This window comes from Saimiri boliviensis, chromosome 7 (assembly GCF_048565385.1).
Source record: "Saimiri boliviensis isolate mSaiBol1 chromosome 7, mSaiBol1.pri, whole genome shotgun sequence".
Taxonomy (NCBI): Eukaryota; Metazoa; Chordata; class Mammalia; order Primates; family Cebidae; genus Saimiri; species Saimiri boliviensis.
In genome coordinates, this window is record NC_133455.1 from 5305209 (window position 1) to 5330934 (window position 25726).

The 25726-nt window shown below is 43.0% G+C and overlaps 1 long non-coding RNA gene across 1 annotated transcript; it reads left to right on the top strand.

The window, feature by feature from the left end:
* The first annotated feature begins 736 nt into the window (after positions 1-736).
* On the top strand, positions 737-7911 carry LOC141584976 (uncharacterized). Its single transcript, XR_012518259.1, has 4 exons — positions 737-774; positions 5168-5263; positions 7492-7580; positions 7692-7911. It is a non-coding gene; the product is annotated as an uncharacterized LOC141584976 (long non-coding RNA).
* Positions 7912-25726: the final 17815 nt, after the last annotated feature.

The following is a 25726-nucleotide window of genomic DNA, read 5'->3' on the forward strand; positions in this document are numbered from 1 at the left end:
TCTTCTGCTTACCCTTAAAGACCATGGCTTACAAAAAAATGTTTAATTTCCCTTTTACCCCTACTACAAGAAATAATCCAACATGAACACTCTATTGACTGTAACTTCCATTCACCCTCAATGCTCCTGATAAACAGCGAGTGGCTGGGGCTTCAAGAAACTGGAAGGAGAGACCCCATGGCGACTCCTCACCCCCTGGGCTGGCTACCAGGTAGGAAGAGGAGTCCAGTTATCAGAGCTCCCATCTTTACAAGAAAAGACAGAAGAGCTATATTTTTACTCGTGGCCTTCCAGTATTACGTGTTGTCAAATAATTCAATCTTTCTAAACTGACTGAAGCGTTTGGCACCTGAGGTATGCATGGGAAAGACATCCTTAATTTGCCTCTCTGGGAAGTAGATGCTGACATAGGGTTAGGAGTACAGGCAACACCCATTGTATTAGTCAGGGTTTTCAAGGGGGACAGGACTAATAGGATAGATGTATGCATGAAGGGGAGATTATTAAGGATTATCAACTAACACGGCTACAAGGTGAAGTCCTACAGCAAGCTGTCTGGAAGCTGAGGAGCAGGAAAGCCAAGCTGAGAACCAAGGAAGCCAAACCTTAAAAGTAGGGAAGCCGACAGTATAGCCTTCCGTCCATGGCCACGGGCCCGAGAGCCCGTGGCAAACCTAAGTCCAAGAGTCCAAAAGCTGAAGAACCTGGAGTCTGATGTTCAAGGGCAGGAAGCCTCCAGCACAGGAAAAAGAGGAAGACCAGAAGACTCAGCAAGTGGGCTCCTTCCGGCTTCTTCTGCCAGCCTTGCTGGCAGCTGATTGGATGGTGCCCACCTGGATTGAGGGTGGGACTGCCTCTCCTAGTGTACAGACTCAAATATGAATATCCTTTGGCAACACCCTCACAGACATACCCAGGAATAATACTTTGCATCCTTCAATCCAATCAAGTTGACACTCAGTATGAACTATCACACCCGAGGGAGGAAGTGGGGCTGGACAGGGAGGGTTTGGGAAAGGGATCTGACAAAGCGCCAGACAGCGCAGATGGGGCCTTCAGAGGTGCGTGGTCACCCATTAGAGGAGTCCTGCATTCGAGGGAATGGGTCAGACCCTAACATCCCTGCAGTGCTCAGCTCTGTCACTGACTGGCTCCCCCAGAGGAGTGTGGCCTCAGCTCAACAACAGAGGCAGACCTGGAAGGCCTTAGCAGGTAGGGCCTATCAGCTACTGAAGCCTTGGAGCTAAATGGCAAGGCTAGAAATCTAGGCAGTGGCCAGCGGCTCATGCCTGTAATCCCAGGACTTTAGGAGGCCCAGGTGGGTGAATCATGAGGTCAAGAGATCGAGACCATCCTGGCCAACATGGTGGAACCCCGTCTTTACCAAAAATACAAAAAATTAGCTGTATATGGTGGTGCGTGCCTGTAGTCCCAGCTACTTGGGAGGCTGAGGCAGGAAAATCTCTTGAACCCAGGAGACGGAGGTTGCAGTGAGCCAAGATTGCACCACTGCATTCCAGCCTGGTGACAGAATGAGGCTTTGTCTCAAACAAAAAAAAAAAAAAAAAAAAAGGAAAAAAAAAGAAAAAAGAAATCTAGGTGGCATTGGTCCACAGCAGCCACAAAATGTTTTGCAGTGGACCCACTTCCACTCCTGAGCAGGATGTGTTGATTTGATGAGTCTTTCATCCTCAGAGAAGTAGATTTCATCCACACATTATTCTACTCATTGATTCATTTAGCAGATATTTACAGGGAGACAGCATTCACCAGGTTCTGTGCCAGGGAGGTCATCGCACCTTTCAAGAATGCACTCTCTGGGGGCAGCATCCCCCCTCCCCAGGCCTCTGTGCTGCATGTGGTCAGGATTCTGCACGGCACAGAACAGGACCACTCAGCCAGTCTCAGGGCTGGCCTTCTGAGCACATTCAAAATGAATCCATCCATCTGACTTCTCTGGTGGCTGCAATCCTGCCTTACTGGAAATTCATAGTGTTACCATGACCTGTCTACACATATTTATCTAAAATATATAACTGACCGGCAAGATGAGTCGCATTTCAGTTTCAGGGTTGGGTGGTTGGCAGGCAGTGGAAATGGAAAGGAGAAAATACCTTGTTGGTATCGTATCTTGACTTGCAGAGAGATCAGATCACAGGGTATTTAAATTTAATGTCACTTTTGGAGCAAGTGAAGGGAAAGGAGGAATAGGAATCTTAGCTAAGAAAAGACAGCGATGCCAGCTTATCCATTCAATGTTTAAAAAAATGAGAGCCCCTCTATGTACTCTTCGACAGCAGCAGCACTCTCCTGTTTCATGGTGCTTGTGGCCTAGTGAGAAAAATAACACAATAAACTGGTGAAAAGTAAATACATAAGATAATATTTGACAACGAGGAATGCTTTGAAGGATATAAAACAGGTTGGTTTGTGAGATGGACTAGAACTATTGAGAATAAGCTGAATGAGCCCACAGGAAGAGGGTTCTATGGAAAGGGAATGGCTCAAATGGAAATACCCAGAGGTAGGTACAGCCTGGCTCACAGTAGAACTGGCACATGGTCGTGTGGTTTGTGGGCAATGGGAGGGTGGAGAGAAGGTCATGGAGGAAGGTGGGCCAGGCACACAGGGTCTCGGGGCCTCTGAGCACTGAGATTCTGAGCAGATAGTGACATGAAACCCTGGCTCTTCGGGTGTTAAAAAAAAGAGGAGCAAGTCCTGGTGTTCAAATACTGTCTCATGATACTGAAGAACAGAGATGAGGAATGCCCACCTTCTCCTCCTCAACAAGTCTCCTAAACAACCTGCTCAACTCACCTGTCTGGAAGGAACCTCCTTTCTCCCTCCTGGTGTCCTCATCTCTGGAGCCACAGCTATGAGAGCAGGTGTGCACACTGGACCTAGGCACGTACCCTCTCTGATATGGTTTGGCTGTGTCCCCACAATCTCATCCCGAGTTGTAATCCCCATAGTCCCCACACATCAAAGGTGAGACCAGATGGAGGTGGAGGCAGTGGGATCATGGGGGTGGTTTTCCCCATACTGTTCCCGTGATAGTGAGTGAGTTCTCACGATATCTGACGATGTAATGAACATCTGGCATTTCCTCTGCTTGCACTCACTCCATCCTGCCGGCCTGTGAAGAAGGTGCCTGCCTCTCCGCCATGACTGTAAGTTTCCTGAGGCCTTCCTAGCCATGCAAAACTGTGAGTCAATTAAACTTCTTTCCTTTATAAATCATCCATTCTCGAGTATTTCTTTATAGCAGTGTGAAAATGGATGAATGCACTCTCCTTTGGAACCCCTGGGTCAGTCAGTGGTACGGAGCTAAGGTCTAACACCAAGTGGACTTGAGGTTCTAAGGTATTCTTGGGACCCCCCAAACCTGGGAAGGACCTGAACCAGAGCAGATGGAGGAAACGGTCAACAGAGAGGGTGGATAGAAATAAATCATCATAATAACAGACTAGGCTACTCAACACCTCATTATAAACCAGACCCCGAATCTAAGCACCAGGCATTAAGACGATTAATTTTGGAAGCGAATTACAGCAGATACTACTGTTATCTTTAGTTTACTGATGTGGAAACTGGGTTAATTTGATAAAGAAGCAGAAATAAAGGCAAGATACCAATGTGTTCTGCTCCAGGGACAGCGACTGAGAGACTAGCTAACCCCCGCGGCAGTAAAATAAACCCTTGTGCAGGACAAGACACTTCTGGGGTCCCACAGGTGGTCTCCATGGCAGCTCCCCATGAGGGAGAGAAGGTCACCCCCTATCCAGCCTATGACAGCTCTGGCTGATTGACAGGCACAACCATGACCTCTCCATTCCACAGCTGGGTATAAAGCGTGGTGGTACCCACTTACCAGTCATTTCTCAGCTATCATTCTCATTATGCTTGTCAAGTCTTCTCACTGAGTCTGTAATGGGCATACAGTTTATTTCTCTAATGCTTTGAATCACCAACTAGTTGTCCAGAAATCTCCTCCTAAGCCAACATTTTTAAAGCTATTGCCTGCATTGACCATGATCACGCAGTACCTAACAAGGAGAGATCCTGCTGTAGATGGGAATGTGGGGGACATTTTAATACAGCACTTCCAAAGAGAAGACAGCATGATGAATAGCTTGAGATAAAATGGTCACCTTGCAGGTGGCTGGATGTAATAAAGTGATGTGTAATGGCCCACCAGGGAGCTTTTCCAAGAGGGAGAATGGATTTCCTGGGAGGGCCAAGGCTCTGTCAAAAGCCTCATTTCTTCTTAGCATTGAGGGGTTGTCTGCCCTGAAGTGGACTGCTAACCACATTGATTAAAACGACACCAGCTCTTCACGGAGCACCTGCTATTTGTCCTGTACCACCTCGGGCTGGCATATAAAGCATGGGATCTAAAGGTAGATGAAAACCTCCACTCATGAGGCTGTTATTTTAATGGGGGAAGACCGATAATAAATAAGTAAATAAATTAAATACATAGTGTATCAGATGACTATAAGTGCAGCTGACAAGAGTAAGGCCAGGAAGAGGAAGAGAGAACTTGATAAGTGGGGGTACAAGTTTGAAGAAAAGAGTTAGGAATTCCTCACTGAGAAAGTGACCCCACTGGAACGACTCAGTGTAGCAACCGAAAGGCAGAAAAGTAAAGTAATTATCATAATGACAATTTTAAGTCATTACTCTGTACTGGGTATTGTCCTAACAATTTAACTCACTGATGCTTTATTTTACAAGGATGAAAATTGAGATAAACACTTTAAAAAACCTTTCCCAAGGTCATACAGGCAATAAGCTGTAAAGACAGGCCAGGTGCTGACCCAGGTAGTCTGACTTCAGCAAGTGTGACTTGAAGCCCATACCCCCACTGTCTTCCTGGACTACAGTAGAGACTACCTAAGGCCATGAGCCTGCTGCTATGTAGACAAGGTTCAAGAGTCTTGCCCTCCTGCCTGTTGGTCATGTGACCTGGGGACTCATTTGACTTCTCTTTGCTTTTTCATTAGTATTCTGGGGATACTCATATTTCCTGAATCTCAAGGTGCTTGTGACGTCAAAATGATTTAATAAGTGCAAAGCTCTAAGAACAGTTCCCGACATATGTTAAGTGCCCAATCAAGAATGTTATTGTTGCCAATATCACCATGCAGTCCTTATTACCTTTTAGGTCATGTGTAGGGTGTAGGGAAAGGTATCAACGTCGTCCTTGGCAGAGAGAAGGTCAGAGATCGCCCACCTGTGGTGCCTGTGGAGTGTCTCAGGAGCATCTACACCGCCGTGTTCCTGACTTAGCCTCTTAGTCAAACACTGCCTGGAGAGGTTGCCCCCACTGGTCTTCCTATTCCTGGCTATCAACTGGGATTGAAGGGTTGATGGGATGTGCAAACAGGAGAAAAGTGAGTGCTAGGGTCTGGATGTCTGTGACTCCCCCAAACTCCTGTATTGAAATCCTCACTCCCAAGGTGGTGGTATTTGGGGTGTAGCCTTTAAGAGGTGATTAAGTCGTGGGAGTGGAGCTGTTGTGAATGAATTAGTGCTGTTATAAAAGAGGACCCAGAGAGGACCCTGCTGCCCTGTGAGGTTACAGGGAGAAGACAGCAGGCGATTTATGAGGCTTGAAACCGAATCTGCTGGTTCCTTTTTTTTTTTTTTTTTTTTTTTTTGAGACGGAGTTTCGCTCTTGTTACCCAGGCTGGAGAGTGCAATGGCGCGATCTCGGCTCACTGCGACCTCCGCCTCCTGGGTTCAGGCAATTCTCCTGCCTCAGCCTCCCGAGTAGCTGGGATTACAGGCACGCACCACCATGCCCAGCTAATTTTTTGTATTTTTAGTAGAGACAGGGTTTCACCATGTTGACCAGGATGGTCTCGATCTCTTGACCTTGTGATCCACCCGCCTCAGCCTCACCAAGTGTTGGGATTACAGGCTTGAGCCACTGCACCCGGCCTGGTTCCTTAATCTTGGACTTTCCAACCTCCAGACATCTGAGAATAGATTCCTGTGGTTTCACCCACCTGGTTTATGGTGTGAGACTTAGCCCAAACAGACTCAGGCAGTGAATGAGACTGAGACCCACTGATAACACCCAGTGAGTCCCATGGGAAAAAGCAAGTATCCCTGTAACCCTATCCTATAAGTTTTGTGGTTTTACACCTTGTGGTTTTACATAGGACTCAGTTAATGTTTTAGATTTCTATCTAGGTGTCTAGAATTTGTAAAGTTCAACCTGTACACATTTTCTGCATCTATGTACAAAAAAATTAAAGGAAAGAAATAATTACAAAATAATTGAGAAAAAAATCCCAGAAGAGGGTGTTTGTGGATGTGTCTGAAGCAGTGTGAGCTGTGCAGTGATGGGAGCGCTGGCTGCATTGGCTGGTGCAGTTGGGAGGTGCTGGAGCCTACAGGACAACCTGAGCTCCTGGTCACCGGGCCAGCAATACGGTGTCCGTCGGGATTCCTGTCCTCTCAGCCTGGCTAGAGCAAGGTGGCACAATTTCCTGTTTCCAGGCTCTGCTTGGTTCTCATTCTACCAGTCATAATGGCTATCTATCCAATCACCATCGTGTGTGTCACTTGTTACTTGTGTTAAAAGAAAAACTTCAGCCACATTAATTTAAAGGAGTTTAACTGAACAATGGACAATTTATGAATCGGGAAGCCCCCAGAATCCCAGCAGATTCAGAGAAATGCCTCCAAGAATACCCTGTGATCAGAACAAATTTATAGACCAAAAAAGTAAAATGAAGTACAGATATCAGAAGTGAGGTCTGGAAACAGCTGGATTGGTTACAGCTCAGCATGTGCTTTATTTGAACACAGTTTGAACACAGCAGTTTGAACACTCCGCTGGGACTGGCCGAGACTCAGTAGCGTTGCTGGTATGCATGCTGGTGCATACTGGCATGTTAGGTTTTCAGTCTTGTCTACCGACTAATCTAGATTGCAGTTCATCCACAGGGACTTAATTATAGAAGTACGGAGTCTTTCTTACGCCATATTTAGTTTGCTTTAACACATGAAAACCCTTTATAGCTCCCAGGATCCACTGAATAAAGACTGATAGCTTAGCTGGAGCCCAGAGGCCCTCCTCAGTCAGGCTCTCACCTCCAGCCATGTCACCCATCCTTCCTCCCAAGCAGCCTATTCCCACACCCAGGATGACCCGGGATTTCCAGAATACACAGTGTTCTTTTTCTGCCTTTCCCAATAATGATAAATGAAACAAGATACGGATTTATCACCCATGCAGGATTTTATGATGAGGATTTCCAGTGTGCTGTTGCACATGACTCTCCCAGTAACTGTATATGGTGGGCACCTAACATTGCTTCCCTTTCATTTAGAAGGAACTTCAGATTTGGGGCTGTTTCAGTAAGATTGGATTTTGCTAAGGTAACAACCCCTAATTTTTCAAGAGCTAAAACCACAGATCTGGCATTGTCACAATGTGAGAAGTCGCAGAATCTGTTTCCCACGGCTTTGTCTCAGGAACTCAGGCTGAAGGAAGCGGCTTCATCCGAAGACTCAGACTGCTCAACCAGAGGTTGCAGGTTCTGCCACAGCAGGAGACAGAGTGGGCTGTGACTTTTCTTTTTGGCCCCAAAGATCATGAGACCTTGTATTATTCCACTTAGAAAAATAGGATCTATTTTACTTTTCCATATACCCTGAATGTACTCTTTTCTTAGAAGCAAAAAACGAACACAAATCCCAAGCCCCTGCAGCTGTGTAGAGTGGGTTCAAGATTCCTGCCCTACTGGACATCAGAGAACACAGAAAGAGCCTGGGGCCTGAAGCGGAGAGGGGTATGGCTGCCCTGATGACGGGGAGGAGGGGTCCTCTCTGGGTTTTGAATGTAGTTCACATGACCTGTTTTCTGCTTTAACATAGGAAAACTAAAAGTCCCAATGTCTATTGTTTGTTCCTTCTAGATTCATGGTATGTTAGTTGAGTCAATTACTTGTGTGCATTTTTCTCTTCATCTCTCTTAGGCAAAGTGCTGATTTAAGTTCAATCCATAGTTACCTGGTTATGTCTGAAGGCCTTTGGCCCATAGCATTTGAGTGAATGTGGTTAGACAGATGTCTGACGGCTCAATCCCACACACCTCCACTTAATGCTATTGTCGGTATGGAGAGACACAATACTGGAAATATTTGTCAATCTCAGCAAATGTCCTTAACATGCCCCCCAGGAACACATATGGATTCACTAGTTTCCCAACCACACAGACTAAGAGACTGAAATTCCATCTTCAGTTATAAATTAACTTGGGGAATTCGGAAATATCCCGTGCTATCTGTGAGCTGGAGATCTATGAATTTCAATCTGTCAATATCCACAAATAATTCCAAGACATTTAAAACACACAGACTCGAGAGCTAGGGACATCTGGTTTACCAGGCATTCTCCCTCCAGCTTAGCGGCTGCACATGTCCCTGCTGGCTGCTGGAAGAGATGATGGTGTCACACAGGTAGCGTGTCTTTCTGCTTGAGGTAAACACATTTAAGTCAATCAATGGAGTTACTGTTCTGAGGCCAGAACGTCTCCATCTCATATCTTCACTTTTGTTTCTCATATGAGTGTGATATTAATTTCTAACTCTGAGTGACAGATTCCTCCCAGAGCTATAAAAATGATGGCAGAAGGAAGGGGAACATTTGCTGAGGACTCCCCGGATGCATCTTTTCATTTCACTAGTCACACCACAGCAGCAGAGCAAATATTGCAGGGCTCATGTACAGCTCCACAAGTAATCCAATAAATGACAGGGGCCTCCCACTCTTAGCTATTCTCATTTAGAGTGTGATTCCCCTCTAAAATGTTTATTCCCCGATTCGTGGTGTCATGAATTTATTTACGCAAAAGCCTCCTGGAACCTGAAATTCATTAGGGCCTACCCTCCACTTACAGCTCAGGAATTGCTGGCTTTCGTCATCATCTCCTCCGTATCAGTTTAATCTTAAATACATGTATTTGCTGCAGGAATGACTAATGTGAAATTATAAAATTGTCAAAGTGAAGTCAGAATTCCTGACGGAGAACTCTGTTCCATTTCTTTCTCATGCAGGATTGCCCAAGTCTGGTTCCTAACTTTCTTCTTGAAAGAAAGGGGAAACCCAGTGCCTTCTGAACTCAGGATATAGATCAGAGGACACACCCCTGAGGACTTCAGCTGGAAGCAGCTGAAAAGTGGCAGCTCAGAGACACGTGATCACCCGCGTTGGGCTTGTGGAAAGCTCTGTGAGGCAGACATGGCCTTCCAGAGATCATGGCTTTTCACTTTATTTTCATCTTACACGTGTTACTTGTTTTCCTCTCATTAGAAGGGAGTTCTGGAAAACAGCACTAAAACTCAGGGCACGCAAGTCTTCATCAACAACCATCAAGCCTAAAATCTGGGCTGCCTCAACGTGACCAGCTCATTGCCAGAGGTCACTGATTCCGTAAAGAAGTAGAAAATAATTGAACAGGAGGTGATAACTGAAAATTCCATTCACACTCAGCTCATAAACATTGACGTTGTCACTAACCACCATGCACACTTTTTTTTTTTTTTTTTTTAGATGGAGTTTCACTCTTGTCACCCAGGCTGGAGTGCAATGGCGCAATCTTGACTCACTGCAACCTCCGCCTCCAGGGTTCAAGCAATTCTCCTGCCTCAGCCTCCTGAGCAGCTGGGATTACAAGTGCCTGCCACCACACCCATCTATTTTTTGTATTTTTAGTAAAGATCTGGTTTCACCATGTTGGCCAGGCTGGTCTCTAACTCCTGACCACAGGTGATCCTCTGGTCTCCGTCTTCTGAAGTGACCTATGGAGAGGTTATTTCCTGTCATAGCTGATAAGTAAATTGGCCTTACGTTCCCTGCCTCCAGACCCTAATTTCCTGCCACAAAGGTATTTCCTAATACCTGACTAAGTAAAATTGGGTTACATGGTCTATCCCTGAACCAGTCATTGACAGATGAATGGGATTACCTCCATTGGATTAGGCAAATCATAAGGCATCCCTTGAGATAGGGGGAGGGTCTACAGCTGACTACCATGGTGGATTTCCAACCTGGTCAGTCACAACAGGGAAGACTGTTACCATAGGATGTGATTCTAGATGACGCAAAATCTGTCATTTAAATTACACTAAATTATATGGTGACTAAGGGATTCCCTTTCCACAAGCATTGAGTTCTTCTGGCTGTTGAGCTTTGAAGGGAAGGTGAGGGTTAAAGAAAGACAGAGAGGCCGGGCACGGTGGCTCAAGCCTGTAATCCCAGCACTTTGGGAGGCCGAGGCGGGTGGATCACGAGGTCGAGAGATCGAGACCATCCTGGTCAACATGGTGAAACCCTGTCTCTACTAAAAATACAAAAAATTAGCTGGGCATGGTGGTGCGTGCCTGTAATCCCAGCTACTCAGGAGGCTGAAGCAGGAGAATTGCCTGAACCCAGGAGGCGGAGGTTGTGGTGAGCCGAGATCATGCCATTGTACTCCAGCCTGGGTAACAAGAGCGAAACTCCGTCTCAAAAAAAAAAAAAAAAAAAAAAAAAGACAGAGAGAGAGAGAGAGAGAGAGAGAGAGTTGGCAACTCTACAGCAAAGCCGAACTTGATGTCCAGCGCAAGACCTGCAGAGGTGGGAGACCAGTTTAAAACCAGAGCCCACTGCTGCTTTACAGCCTGGGGTAATTTATATGTTTGGGCCAGGGGTCCGGCCAGTATAGCTTGCTGCCCAGCACGATATTGATAACATGTTCCTATGATCAGGTGTTTGGCCCTTTCTCCTGTGGGATGTGCTAGGATGGTTCCTGGGGCTTTGACCAGCAGCATATGGTGGGGAGGCTCCTTCAGCCGAGCCTTTGCCCAGCAAGGTATGATGAGGATGTTCCTGTGCCTTATGGTCAGGTGGTTAGGCAGGATGATTCTCACGGCCTGAACACCTGTGCAATGTTTCATTCTGATCAGGGTCTGTGAAATGGCGGGGGGCTTACGAAATGGTGCAGTTTGGACTAATGTTGGCTACATCAAGAATTCCGTTTGATGCTTATAGATCCAAAAATCCTCCTGATACTACCGAATCTTCTTTTCTGACACACACACACACACACAAAATGGAATTCAGGCAATAAACCTGAAGCACATGGTGGTATCTAGGTAATAATATTTTATGTTTATCTATTATATTTACTTCCATAATTACCTTTGATTTTTGACAAGTGGTAATGGTTTTCCGTTTATGATGTTGGTATAGTTTCCTTTTAGAATGCCTTTTTCAAATACATTTATTAAAGTGAGATAAGACTTTTAAAATAAATGTTAAGTACATAACAGTACCATCATTATGGTAATTATAGGAAATTTTATAAGAATATTTGAGGCAGGAGACAGTGGCTCATGCCTGTAATCCCTGCACTTTGAGAGGCCAAGGTGGGTGGATCACTTGAGGTCAGGAGTTTGAGACCAGCCTGGCCAACATGATGAAACTCTGTCTTTACTAAAAATACAAAAAATTAGACAGGAGTGGTGGAAGCTACTAGGGAGGCTGAGGCAGAAGAATCACTTGAACCCAGGAGGTGGAGTTTGCAGCGAGCTGAGATTACCCTTGGGCAACAAAGCGAGACTCCATGTCAAAAAAAGAAACAATGTTTCAGAAAGGACTGAAAATCGGAAATTGCCCTTTAAAGCAAAGTTGGAGAGAAGGTTGAGGAGAGACACGGTCTGACAATGCAGCTAGACCAATATGGGAAACCAGAAAGCTGCCTCCAGATTAATTTATAGGCAAATTACGTAAACATAAGCCCTGAGCCAGGTCTTTCTTCCCTCTGATCACATTTCACCACTCCACTATCAATCCCAAACACCCAAATTGTTACAATTTTAATCATCAAAATATTGCGTTGTTGCGAAGTTCATTTGAGCCAACAATGGTGTTTGTTATTAACTACTGCCACAATCACTGTTATTTCTGAAAGCATCCTGATTCCGTTCAGTCATTATTAATCATCTATTGATTTCTCATTTTCATATTTGAGACTACAATGGCTGAAGAATGAATAGGCTGATATTTTTGTGTACGTAACACACACACACACACACACCGCTTTGTGTATCTTAATCTCCAACGCTTACAAACAAAAAGCATTTTAAATAACACAGGGGGCTGTTATCAATATTTCGCACTCAGGGAAATCTGCTTCACTCTGTGTATTTAAAATAGGCTCAGAGGAATAAAGTCTTGATTCTGGACAGCACACAGTGTAATGATGTTTTTCAAAGGGTGCCTGCTTCACTGATACTGTACAACATGACTTTAGGTGACACCCGGAGAGTGTTAAACAACACGGAGTCACATGGAGGACATTTCATTTCATTTTCCATCTTCATTTCAATTCTCCCTCAACCCTTCACATTATGTTGAAGCGAAAGACTCCTTTGGGGGATGAAATATCTCTAACACCTCCAGCCCTCACTGGTTTTGCTTTCAATCAAAGGCAGCATGAAGATCAAGCCCAGACCCTTTGGAAAGCATCAGAATCTAATAGCAACAGGCCTTTTTTATTTTCATCAGTCAGCTTGTCTAAATACAGTTAACAGGTGAATGACGCGGATGACGAAGTAGCGCTCACAACCAGCAGCTTGGAGACACGCCTTTCTCAGGGATCTAAGGCGCTGTCCATGCAATTCAGTCTTCCTTGGACGGAAATTGCTTCCTGGGTGCCAAACGTCAAATCTATCACCCTTCCAAGCAAGAAGAAAGTGGGACAAGGGAAAAAAAAACTCAGCTTAGTCTGTTTTTTTTTTTTTGAAAGCTCTATCTTGATTTTCTTATAAATTATTTTCTTTAGTTGTTTATGTTGGCTTGTCTTTTTATTCTTTTTTTTTAAAATTTTTGTTTATTTTTATTTTATTTACTTTTTATTTGTTTTATTTTATTTACTCTATTTATTGTTCTTTGGCTTTTGTTGTCATTGCTGTTGTTAGTTTGTTTGTCCCCACCCCCAAAGCACCACCTCTGACTTCCCCTTTTGCCTCATTGGCCACGATCAGGTCACATGTCCATCTTCAGGCCAATCACTGGTAATGGGGTGTGGTAACACATGTCTGACTCAGACCAATCAGGCTTCATGCCTTGGGACTGGAATTGGGATACCCAGCTACTCTAGGCACGTAATTGACATTGTTTGGCAGGAAAAGGGAAAAATGCCTTTTTCTTGGGAAATGAATTACAGTCGAACACAATTATTTACACGCACTATTTTTCAGTTTAAATTCCACGTATGACAATGATATAAAACAGAAGAACTGTAATATCATTAAAAGAGACACTACTTTGCTCAAAGGTGGTGTGCGGCATTGCCCGGTACTGAGTTGATTTGGCTAAAGTCTTGGATAGGATTCTTGGATGTCTGACACTAGCTGTGTTTACTGTATTTCATGGATGATTTGTGCAGAGTTAGAGTTTGTCAAAGAATAGCTCCAGGACCTAGGAGAGATGGTAGAGTAACACTTAACGCAGTTCTTAGTTTTTGTTCCTGTCTCCGCCAGAAAGGCATTCAATGCGTGCCAGATAGAGAAGAATCTCTGTGTCTCAGGTGTAATTGGATGTATGGGAACTGGCAATTAGCATTCAAGGTGCAGCAAAGTTAAGCTGACTCCCAGGACAAATCAAGCACAGATGCTCATTCTTATAGTGAGGAGATGCGAGGGCACTCTGTACCTCTCAATTCAGTTCTTATTTTTCTCAGCTTAGAACTAAGATTTCATGCAAAAGGCTGAGGATCTGTTGTTCCAGAAGAATGAGCACCCTCTGGATAAGGAAGAGTATGATCAATTGCCCATCCGTCACAACAAAGATGTCTTGTTTCATCCTTTATTTTTCTTTTCAAATAAGACTGTTAAGAATTCAGAACAGAAGTGCTGCAAAATTGTATACCCTTCTAATTGAAAAACATTGATTCTCTATTAGTTAAAATTTGAATTATTAAAATATTGAAATCAAATGTAGTAACTGTCAAATATAGTACCTACAATTCAAATAAAATTTCAAAACTAACCACACTCTTTTTCCCTAAGCACCTTTTAAATCATTTGATACCTCAGCACTTTGGGAGGCCAAGGAGGGTGGATTATTTGAGGTCAAGAGTTCCAGAACAGCTTGGCCAACATGGTGACACCCCGAATCTACTACAAATACAAAAATTAGCTAGGTGTGATGGTGCACACGTGTAGTCCCAGCTACTCAAGAGGCTGAGGCAGGAAAATTGCTTGAACCTGGGAGGCAGACATTGCAGTGAGCTGAGATCACGCTACTGCATTCCAGCCTGGGCAACAGTGACCCTTAGTCTCGGAAAAATAAAAATAAAAAATAAATTAAATAAATGAATCACTTGATAAGACTAAATTGTCACGATCTTATCAGCTTAGTAAATAAACTGATGTGGACCTATTTCTCCCTTGCTATACTTGTGTACTTCTGTCATTTGATATATTAATCTTGAAGTATTTTATTTGCTTAACAGATATTTTCTTAATTTATACCTTGATCTTGCTCAAATTATGATAAATTTCTAATTAAGGGCATTTCAGTTAATGAGATTTATGAACCACAAAGGGGTTTTAGAGATCAAAGGATGGTTTCATTGGATCTAGGTGTATGTAGAAAGCTCTTTCTTTGCATATTCTCAGATGTTTTCCTTTTCTTTTTCTTTTCTTTTTTTTTTCTTATAGAACTCATGAGCTTGAGAGGATTTCCAAATTCCTTTGTCAAAGACATGTAACTAAATGCTGGTCAAAGATACCTGCGGTGAAATCTCACTGGGCACATCTGTAGGAGTAGTCCTCCATGATCAATGAGATGCACATGTAGAAACTTGACTTTGTCCTTCTTTTGAGCATGGTTGTGTGAATATGCTTGTATTATTGTACAATAATAGGAGCTCTGGTAGCTGTTTCAGGGTATAAGGTGACAAACACAAGGACCAAGTCAATAGGCAGAAGAAACTGAAACAGAGAGATGGAAAAAGCCTGGGTGCTGGAAGACACTGGAGAGTTTCTGAACTAAATGTGTGGATGTGCGGCGTTAGATATCTTACTGTAGGAAAAAAAATATAACTCAGTTTTGGAAATCCTCTACTTGAGTATTTGTTAGTTAGCACCAATGCAAGGTCACATTGGAAGAGGGTTTCCAGTGAAGCTGAATTTCTGAAGGTGAAGTTCCAGAACCTGCAATACAGAGACAGAATGTATTCTGGGTTCCCATGTAGGATTTCTAGAGGCCCTAAAACTTTTTTTTTAATTAATAAAATATAGAATATTTCTTATTGTTTTAGCACAAAATTGACCATAGCATAACTAGTAGTTCTTTGCCACTGCAAATATCAGACACTTTCTCACGCATGTGTGAGTATTGATTTATTTCATGGCACAGATTTCAGCAAAGAGCACAGACCTCTCTTTTGCTTCTATTCAGCATTTTAGAGCTCTGGCCTAGACATGCGAGACAGACAGTTTCAATAAAGAAGGATTGATAAGTGCAATCAGAACCATTGGGATTTGGAATTGATTTATGGAGGTGAGGCATCTGACTTATTTCTTTCTGTTTCCAGTGAAAAGCTCAACATTCCAATGCCATAGTGTTCTGGAATATCTCATAAGAAAAATATAAAAGTACTTTTTTTGTTAAGTGGCCTTAGAAAAATCTCCAAACTATACTAGCTAACTGAACATATAAAAATTATTTTCTAGTTCGATATATCAGTTCTTTTCCCCAAAAGAAAAACAAAAACCAAATCAAGCTGAAACTGAGCTTTCTCCATATTTTCCATGATTTTATTGGGCTTGTAAAAAGTAGAGATTTTGTTAAACTGTAAGAGCATGGCAGACAGAGAAAGTATAATTTAGGGAGATTAAATGAGCTGGATTTTATATGCCTCCAGTATTTAAGGCATTGAAAAATATCTAAATAATTGGAAAATGATGCATTGTAGACACCAGGCTATTTCTCAGCTCAGCAGCTAATAATCACTCCTCACAGTCTTCCAGATGTGAGTGTTTCCTCTAATAATGAGGAGTTAAAAATAACGCTTCTGATTCTTCCTCCAAATGTTGATGGGCAGGTCCCTTGCCACCAGGCATTCCACAAGAGGGAGGCTTGCAGGGACCTCAAAAACATCCCCACAGTGAAACAAATGTGCCAGTTCATCACATTATTCAAATGCAATCTTAATTATTTCAGAACTTGCTCCAAATGTTTCCAAGCCCGGCTCATGGTAATGAGCTCCGGGCCTTTTGTCTTAGAGCTCACTGTTAACGTCATGCTAAATGGATTGCAACTGGACATGCTGCTTGGATGAATACTTATGTGCTGGAATGTTGTTCGATTCGGGGTCTCAGGGCCTGATGGCATAGCTCATTTCACTTCTCCCCTCCCCAACTCAGCACCTCCTTTCTCATGCACTTTTGTGGGGTAAAATGCATGGTGCTGACATAAGCTTCTGGGGCTGCAGTGAACATTTCTTAGCTCAAGGGGCTGATTTTAGGGTTTCCTCTACTTCAAATACATGGAATGAGTCTAATACTCCAGCCACCGCACTTTGTGGATGACCCAAGGAAAGGGACAGAATGGTCTCTGGCACTACATTTTATGGCTGTAGCAGCAGGCTCATTCCCGTGACCCAAGGGCAGCGGTGGACTTCCATGTGGGGTTATCGGAGTGGGCCATGGAATGGGAGGAAGGCTTGGATCTTAAATATAGCTCTTCCCTCAGCTCACTGAGGGTTTATGTGCTTGTTCTAACGGCCAGGGTTCTTATCTGCAAAATGAAACACTAATATTCTGACCTACCTGTCTCCAAGGCTCTTGAAAAGATAAAATAACAGGAGTATGGAAAGTTATTTCCCAAGATAAGTAACACCTGCGAGTTTAAGTCAACATCTATCCCTGCTCAATTGTGATGTCACACCAGGAAGACAGAGGTCAAACTCAGCATCACACTTTGACCTCCCTGGGAAAAACACTGGGTAAGAGAAGAAGACATGGAGATTTATTTTACAGCTGTGATGTCAACGGTACAGTATCTAGTCCAGTTTCCTCCCATCTTTGAGGCGACTGGTAAGAATGCCTCATGTGTCACACAGGATTATAATACAAACTTTCTTCTGTTTCCTGATGCCTTTCTCAAACTTCCTCAATAGGGGCAACTTCACCTTTCTATATAAATTGGCTCTTCTGCTCACGTTTAAACAATAGGTCATTGTGTGTCAAACAACCCGGCTCCTGGGAAGTAACCACTAAAGTCTTGAAACGTCTTGAGGGATTGGAGGACCTCTATTTCTCTCTTGGGTTCCTTGGATCACACACCTGATATCCTTTTTTTTTTTTAATTGCATTTTAGGTTTTGGGGTATATGTGAAGAACATGCAGGATTGTTGCATAGGTACGCACATGGCAGCGTGATTTGCTGCCTTCCTCTCCCTCACCTATATCTGGCATTTCTCCCCATGGCATCCCCCCCGACTCCCCAGCCCCTGCTGTCCCTCCCCTGTTTCCCCCCAACAGACCCCAGTGTGTAGTGCTCCCCTCCCTGTGTCCATGTGTTCTCATTGTTCAACACCCGCCCATGAGTGAGAACATGCAGCATACACTTGATATCTTACGCTGATGAGATGAGTCAGGAGGGGATGGGCAGGCCAGAAAGACCATCACGGTGGCGGGAGGTTTGAGTTTCTGAGCCAGGTGACATCATCCCAACCTCCAGGGAAGGAAAGGGGCTGGAACCTGAGTTTAACCATCTGATCCATGGTTCAATAAATTATACCCATGCAGTTCAGCTCCAATGCACATTCTGGACATTGCAGCTCAGGTGAGCCTCCTGGCTGGCTCCATTCTGTGTGTACTGTCACACATCACAGCCTGAAGAAGGTAACACCGTCAGAGCCCTCAGGAGGAGCAGACAACAGGAGGTTTACCTTGGACCCCCCCATAGGTCTCATCCCTTTCTTGGTTCTACATTTGCATCCTTTGACTAAAACAAAACTCTACTCCTAAGGACAGCACTTTTCTGAGATCTGAGCATCATCCTAGTAAAGTGTTCCCACAGAGGGTGGTTTACAGACACCTCCAGGCTTGCAGCTGGTGTCAGAAAAATCGTGTGGGATGAGTCCCTCAACCCATGCAGCTTGCTTACCTCTTTACATCCACCCACGGCCAGTGAGTGAACACAATCTCACTGTCCCAGATACACATCAAAATTATGTTCTTGATTTAACTGCAGACTTTGTCCCCTTCCCTGGTTTGGCTGACCTCTGCCTGGGAGCTTCTGGTGGGAAAGGGATGGAGGGCAGGCAAGGGATTAGGGAAGGTCGTACTTAAGCTGTTAATTTAGTAGAAGAGCATCATGCTCTCCAACCCAGCGCATAGTCATGCTGCCTCTTTGGTCCTGTCAGAAGATGTCTGTTGGGCTAAGCTCATCTCTTGCTGTTTTCTTGACCTGTGTGAACACGTCACTGGTTCAGCAGCCTGCTAGCTCCTCATTTGCTAACCCATAGAAATCTCTACCTCATTCTCCTTGCAAGCGTTGCTGCATGCATGCAGACACCTTATCAGACAGTCTCCTGGAGACCTCACTCAATTCTCTCTCAAACTTATTCTAGAAGCCCAGAACTAATTCACTGCTCTGAGACAATAGTCTTTAGCTGAGGACTAATGACTGGTATGCAAACTAATTTTTGAGAGGACAGCAGGCTATTTAGACACATATTATAGACAAACAATGCTGTCAACATTAATTTCCCATTGATATCACATAAAAGCCATTTCTCCCCAAAAGTCCAGGTCTCCTGTATAATTAGGTAAAGTGAGAATGTGTGTCTTTTACAGGATGTCATAACCATTTCTTTGTTCCTGGTTTTGATCTTTTTTATTATTTAATCTTCACTTCCAGTGCTTGCCTTGCCCATGTGTAGAAGTTTCCCCAAATCTCCAAAGATGTGTGAGGCTTGCCTAGAACATCAGCATCAGGAATGCTGGTCCTTCAATTTGTTTTTGAAGTCGAAGATGTGGTTTACGGTGACAAAGCTGAACATAAGGCTCCACATGAAAGCTAACTATTAAAAGGGTGTGGGTAGAGAAGCAACCAACACAGACCCCACAGTAATCTCAAGGTCGTACTAAGAGGGAGCACCTCCATGCTTCCATCTGGCCACCCCACAACCTTCAGTGCATCATTGGCCCCTGGAGTTCTGCACAGTCTGATGGCTTAATGCAGCTGCGAGGTGGGAAGCCCCACGCCATTGCACAGCTGTGCTGGTGGAGTCTCCAACAGCAGAGAGATGAAACCAAAGTGCTGAGTGGTGGGTGGTATGTGCTCACAGAAGCCAGCTGCGCTTGCCCCATTCCCACTCAAAATGTTTACCTGCATGGGAAATGCCTGCACTGCATAGGAGTACCCAAGGAACCCAGGATATAAGGAAAATTCTAAAATGGAACTGAAAGGGGGAAGACCGCTTCCCTGTAAGGAAGTGAGAGAGGCAGGAATTCAGTGCCTTATACAGACCATGCCTACACTTGCATGTATTTGCTATTTCATTTGGTGGCTGAGATTTCATCATAAAAGTAAGGAGGTGTTTAACTCTAAATGTGCAATAAAATATAAAAGTTATGAGTGTTGTGACTCTAAATTTGCCATAAAATGTAAAAGTTATGAGTGTCTCCCTATTTTTTACATGACATTAGGCCAAAAAAATAGAGGGAACGGTGTCAGGCCAATGGTGACTTAAGTCATCCTAAAAACAGTAAAATACTCTTAAATGGGTAGAGGAGGCAGTCTCTCACAGACCCTACATTTCAAAAGGTTCAACTCATCATATAGTACTTAATCCCAGTGATAAAAAAGCTGCCTCTACTCTCAGCCTCTGCTGTGTCCACGGAGATAATCTTCAACCTGAAATAAAATTAAAATATTCATCTAAGCAAATAAGCCAAAGCAACGGTTAAAGCCAGAGATATTGTCAAGCCCTCCTAGAACACCAAGATTGGCTTGTTTTGTCTATGGATAACATTCCAGCCTCCTTAGGATATGAGAAGAATGTCCCTGGTGGGTTCAAAAATCCCTTGGGTGGCTAATTCCCATCAAGAAAGTATTAGTGCCCCACTGGTTTCCAGCTAGAGGAGGAGTTTACATTAATCTATTTTCTGCACTTTTCTATATATTTTAATTTTTCTAAAAAACAAACACCCCCCACCACAATCCATATAAATTATCTAAATACATAAAGACATTTTCAGTAACTGTTAAGAACTAATATCAAAATATTTTCAATGCAGTGTTTGCATTTTGCAAATTAACTCCAAAGCGCAAAGTACTTTTCTTTTCTGAATTTTATTTCAAGATGTCTCTGTTCCTTCTTTTTTGAACCCGATTATATGAAAAACGATACATACACACTGAAATCTGGGAAAAACTCGGTGGCCAGTAGCTTGCTCTCCTGTTTTCCGGTAGAAAAAGAACAAGATGAAGCTATTAGCGAAAACAGTGTTTTTTTATCTTTTCTTTTTTTTTTTTTTTTTTTTTTGTAGTTGTGGGAAGTAATGCTGATGGGGAAGAATGGGCTGGTAGATATGGGAGAGCATTGTGACTCATATTCTATCAACTTTTTGAAGCATGCAAGCCTGCTGCTCATAGGCTTTGCTTCATAGAATGCACGATGCCCATTTACTTATGGGCTGCCTCTGGGGCTTGGAGAAGGAGCAGAGCTGGCTTAGGGGAATTACTGAGACACATCCAGCTCTTCAATCTCTAGGTTACCAAGACTTCTCTTTTCATTCTGAGAGCATAGAATGACATTTGCTAACATGTCAAAGGTGATGCTGGCAGTTTTGGGAAATGCAGAGATGGCTTAGAGTCTGCAGGGGCTTGGCAAGTACACCCACCAGTCTCCCAGCTGACGTGCCTACAGAAACTTCAGAGAGCAAAAGAGAATCTCAGGCCATTCTGCACTTTCCTTATGTCTGGGGAGGTCTTCCTGTTCTACAGCATTAGCATCCCAGGGAACTTGGACCCATATAAATCCCTCCCCCTGATATGCACACACGCAACACTTAAACAGACAAACACATGCACATGCAAACATGCATGCACAAACATACAAATGCATGCACATACACACATAAATACATAATACACATACACACCTAAAGACAATCATCCAAGCGCACATGCACATCCTGTACATAATGCATAAATGCACACACACACAACCACACACAATATGCACACAATACACATACACACAATCACACACGATACCCATATACACAGCCACACACACAAACACACACAATATACATACACACAATCACATACAATACACACACAATACACATACCCACAATCACACAGATAAACACACACAATACACACACACAACCACACACATAAGCACACACAATACACACACCCACTCACATACAATACACATACCCACAACCACATTCATAAACACACACAATACACATACACACAACCACACACAGAAGCACACACGATACATATACAACCACACACAAACACACACAATACACATACACACGGCCACACACATTAACGCACACAATACACATACAGTTACCATATGCCCACATCTAAGCCATACACACACATACATAGACACCTACATAAAACACATACAAACACACATGCATACACACATCCAAGCCATGAACAAATACAGCCCAATAGTGGAACCAAAATAACCATCAAGTAGACATGGAATATTCACCTTGCCTCTTGCGCGTCAGTCTGGTTTGGCCCCTGAGCTGGGGTGTAAGATATACTCTATCTCTTCCTTCCTTTAACATTATGGAACGTGCATTTGCAAATAACATTTGCCTGGATACCGTGAGAATAAATAAAATGTCTCTTGAAGATAAAACCTCTAAGTGCTTTTAAGACTTTTCTTTTAACTTCATATTTATCTTTTCAGATTTGTTAAAAATCAACAACTTCAGATTATTTGGATGGAAACATTGCCAAATCATAGACATGTTTGCTACCACCCCCACACCAAGAAGCTGGGTAACTGGTGCAGGATCAGCTTATTGGCCTCTGATGGCCTGCATGCAACCACTGAGGTCACCTCTATTTTTTACAGACGTCTACTTAGTGAGTATAACCCTACAGAGAAACCTGGAAGAACGCATGAAACCTAGTAAGGCAACTAGCACACGCAACAGAATGAACCATTTCTTTCCACCTGAATGCCTAAATGTGGACTCTGATCCCTTCTACCAAGTCCTGAGCTTGGGAATAGAGGGCAGGGACAGGGGCTCTGTCCTTTATCATAATGTGCTTGTGAATAGCTAAAATTTCAATGCTAAAGTGAGCGTGCATAATAAAATAATTGCACCAAATTGAGAATGTTTCACTGTTTATTTTCATGTTTCAATATATGACACCCTGTGGTGAAAGGATGTCTTTACGCTGGAATATAAAGTCTTTTCATTGCTGAAGTAAGTCCAGGAAAAATAAAATAGCAAGAAAAAAGGAGAAAAACTAAAATGTGCCAGTGATATCAGCAACCATCCCAAATGTGGGCCAGATATTTAAACTCAGTGCATTTTACCTGTTCTCTCAAAATGCCGCCTCCCCTTTTATTTAAATATTTCAGAGTTCGACGGCTGTGCATTTACAATCTACACCTTTGCATGCTTTTACTTTAAAGCGTCTTTGTTCCAATATACATTTTACTGTTACAATATGCAGTTTCCATGACATAAATGGAACTCTATAGTCAATGATTTAGCATAACGTTCTGCTATCCTTTTAAATTAGTACTCTTTGTAAAGCAGAGAATATGTGTTATATTAGTCAAGTGTGGTCTTAACTGGGGAAATGGCTGTTTAGATTGGAAGGCACATATGCTATGCTTACACAGACAGAGGAGGGGAGAACTGAGGTGATTAAGTGAAGAGAAAAGGGTGGTTTGAATGCTGTATCGGGATGAAATGCAATTATTCTCCCTACTGCTAATGGACTTGGTCAACCCTAATGGGCCCAGGCTGCATTTTTTATTTGCTTCCTCTAATTTGATATATTATATTGCACTGTATTTTATTCCCAGCTTTATAGAAGTATAATCAACAAAGCTTCTTTACATGGGTCCGGGCAATGATTTTTTGGATAGGACTCTAAACGTACGGACAACCGAAGCAAAACAGACAGATGGAAATGCATCAAATCCCCAAATCCCCCCCGTCCGTGGAAAAGTTGTCTTCCACACAACCAGTTGCTCATTCCAAAAAGTTTGGGGACAGCTGATCTAGAGCAAGGAATTAACGTCTCATGTACTCAAATCTTTTCAGCCGCATGGTCTTATTGAAGCATTTGAACTCGTGCACCTGAAGTGTTTTGTAAACATTTGGACTTCTGGACCTGAAGCATTTGCAAAACGAAAAAAAAATACTGAGATGATGTCAGGAGTTCTAGCACCTGCCTCAAGATCTGAACCATGCCATCCTGGAGAAAAGGAAGAGACTTTATGCCAGATTTGGGATGAAATTGTTTTGTTTTGTTTTGTTTTTTTCAGATAAAAAATTTGTATATCTCATCCACTCAGATCCTACTTGATTCAGGCAAATATCTTAGGACGTGCCAAAAAGCTGCATCTCAGAATCTAATAATACATGTTCGTTTTTCCATATTGGCTTATGTTCTTCAGGGTACAATACCTATTCTGTATGTGGGAAACAGGGTAAATATAGCCCATGGTTTCTAATTAGCAAGAAACATTTAGAGATGAAAAAACATTAATACAATTACATTAACCTGATGAAAGTCAATGGCAAACCTGAGAAAAAAGTAGGAATCACAATCCAAGGAACTGCAGCTCTTTGCTTAGTTTTTGACTAGGAGCTGGATAAGTTCTGGCAGAAGGAAAATCGTGACGTCATGGAATACACATATCTCAATGAGCAATTCTGTCGTCTCTAGATGTTCTCTTGACAGAGGTCTCTTTGAGAAAGCGATGCAGTTTCCAGCTCGGATGAGAACTTCTGCCACACTGTCGTACTCTGAATTTGCTTCCTGTACCACACCGAGCCCTCTGGCCCGAGGAACTGTTAGGCTTCGGGCTGCTTAAATCAGGTTACTCATCACTAAGGTGCTACCCATTGCCTCTCCCACCCACCAGGCAAGCTCTCCCCAACTAACCCCCACATTCTATCAAGTTCCCCTTTCCAGAAGGACTTGTCCTGGCTGACTGTTATGACTCATCCTGTTCAGTTTTCAGGCTCCGGTTTCAGAAATGAATTCTCATTATGCCTGGGTCAAATGTCAAGCATTAGAAAGGAGAGACCATGGAGAGTAACTCTGAGAAGCAGCAGGTTTCATTTGAAGAATTACGTCTAAATTAGCATGTACTTCTCTCCGCCTCCTGGGGTCGTCTCCCCAGGGAATGCTGCAGAAACCATGGAGCTATGTCCTGGCTAGGAGAGGAGATCTGACTATATGCGCTAGTGGTCTTTTTAAATAATCTGCTTACAGCAAATGTCTTGGGTCTCCTGGCTTCATTGGAATTGTAAGAACAAAAACTCAAGTGTTACCAACTCAACTTCACTTTTCAACTGCAGTTTTAACATCTGCGGGACTCATCGAACACCTGCTCATGGTGACACACCCACACCACCCATGATTTGCACTCTGCCCCTAGACACACTATGGACGCGTGGACTAGAGATACAGGAAGAACTTCTCGGCTACTAATGTGATGACATCATCAAGGAAGCTAGCCTGGGATGCTTCCATCCATGGACATCTATAATCGGAGGATGGCTGCACTCTATTTTGAATAAGCTGAGTCATCAGCCTCTTGAGTCCTGGAGCTACCTCAGATGACTCCTGCACGTCTTTGCAATGCCCGCTCCTTAAACCTCTATTGCTTAGGGAAGAAACAGCTCAGCAGAGATGCTCGTAAGACATTCTAGATCAATATCAGTCTCAGCGGCTAGTCCATCTTTATAGAAATATTTTTTATTAAGTCTTCCTGCTCTTGCAGTCTTGCTTTGTGTAGAATCATTTCTGTGGTTAATTCAGGAACATTTTATATTTCAAAAGTAATGCAGAAAGTATGCATTTTTTCTTTGTCACTTTGATTTACAGTACCTGTGTTTTCCCTGACAATTGCTTCTCAATTTTTAGAGCATCCATTCACTTCTATGATTTTTTTTTCACTACCCACTACCTTCTCCCTCAGTGAGCATACTGTGAAAGCTTTCCCTCTACCAGAAAACAATTGTGACTATTTTCTGGTCACCCTACAGGTGGATATCTACATACTGGTAAATAGAAATATTCTTCTATTTATTTATTTTTGTTGTTGTTCAAGCAAATGGAAAGGCTCCCCTGCAGATGTTTCCCAGGAAGCTTCATTTTTGTGCATAACAACACTATGTTTAGATTTCTTATTGGATACTGAGATAGGATACTCTCAAAATGCTGGCATGTATAGAACTCACAGTATTTTAATAGAGACATTTTAACCCCTCCCAAAATGTTAGCTCCCCATGAAGTTACAACTACCAGAGAGGAATATGTATATAGTTCTCAGTGTTGCCCCAAACTCTACAAGTTTTATATAAAAGTCATTTATAAACTAGTACATTGTTATCGTACACTCACGATGCTTTTAAATCAATAAAACTTCTTGTCCAATTCATATACAAAAGATTTCTGG